The following is a 1,787-nucleotide window of genomic DNA, read 5'->3' as shown; positions in this document are numbered from 1 at the left end:
ACCCCTCTCAGAGAGCCCGGAAAGCTACTGAGAGTTTCTCACCCATACGGCAAAGCCTGGCAAGCTACCTCTGACATATTCGATATGCCAAACACAGTAACAAGTCTCACAATGGAGGCGTTACTGGGCCCACTCGAGCAAATCTATGAACAACAGGACTACAGTCTTCCTGAACATAGGACTTCTAGGAAACCAGCTTCCTTCCTTCTACCTGACCTCATTTTACTTAGCCAATGAGAGTGCTGGGGAAAACGTGTGAAACTAAGAGGTAGAGTGGCTGTCATTACTATGGAAGCTTCTCCCAAGTGCTCTGAGAGTCTGCACTTCTCTCTCTCTCAGGTCACGCTCTCTCCTGTTCTTCAGATCCCTCCACCTGTATTTGAGGCCCAGCATCACAGTGAGGACTCCCTCACTATCCGTGCTCTGGTTGCTTCACTGTTCCTTGATTATTGTCCTAAATCTATTCATTGTTTATCTCACTTATTAAACTCTGCTCAATGAGTTCTTAACAGGAGCTGACTAAACACATATGGGATTTTGATTTATAATAATTTGAAAAGTTAAAAAATAAACCTTGTTTGAAAACCCCATCCAAAATGGAGCAAAGAAATAAACCAAAAAAGGAGGGAGAAGAGATGAACAGACACCTCTTTAAAGAAGTCATGCCAATGACCAATAGGCATGAAAATTATCCTCCATCGCTTGCTATCAAGGAAACTCATGTCAAAATAGCAATGACATATCATTTAACACCAGTGAGATTGGCACAAGCCTAAAAGAACAAATAGACCAGTATTTACATGGATGTGGAGGAAAGAAAACTTCATTCACTGTTGGGGAAACATTGCTTGGTTCAAACATTTTAGAAAAATGGGCAAATATCAAAAAATAAAAATCAAGTTTCTATATGACACAGACTTTACACTTCTGGACACACTTAAAAGGATGCATACAACTCACATTGAAGGTGAGAATATCTGAATAATTAGAAGCTTTGCCATCACCTACTAGCAACTGCATGATCATCACCCCAGTCACGGCACAGTGCTCTCACAGTGTAGAAGCATTACATTTTCTTGTATGAAACATGTGGAGCAAAGCACGTCTTGGAATTTAGAATAGTTTTCTTGTCATAAATGTGAAGCAATGTATCTGTACTCTAAATATGGGGACACACCCACTGCTAAGTCATTGCTCATCTCATCAGCACTCCTACACTAAACTAAGTGAAATAAGTAAAGACTGAATACTGTCCAATCAGAACAATTCCGTTTTAGTCACTGAGGCTCTCAGACTAACAATGACTTTAATAATCCCCCATATGTTGGTAACTTTGTATAAATACTTTCAGTACCAGAGACCAATCATGTACAAGTTACATTGGACTTCAATGTAAAAATGATGGTTTCGTATCTATTAATATAGTTTATTATGGCATTATTAATGATACCATCAGATTAGTCCTAGAGATTCCTGCTTTTTGTCTCACTTTGAAAAAACAATTGATCATGTGGGGCGTCTCTGAATAAGCATTTGAGAGTTTTCTTCAGGAAACACAAGGGTGGCATCCAGTCTGCAACCAGCAAAGACTTAGTGCCCAAGGTCCTACAGGCATCAAGAATTCTGCCAACAATCACAATGATCTTGGATGTGGATAGTGTTAGTTTCCAGATGAAAACATAGCCAGCAATCATATTTATTGCAGCTTTTTTCAACTCCACTTCAAAGATTCCTCTGTGCTGCAGGAAGTTTACTGAAATTTGTGAGCTACTGTGCTCTTCTATTTG

The sequence above is a fragment of the Sorex fumeus genome, unplaced genomic scaffold, assembly GCF_029834395.1.
Source record: "Sorex fumeus unplaced genomic scaffold, SorFum_2.1 ptg000094l, whole genome shotgun sequence".
NCBI lineage: Eukaryota > Metazoa > Chordata > Mammalia > Eulipotyphla > Soricidae > Sorex > Sorex fumeus.
Note: the sequence above shows the minus strand (reverse complement) of the source record.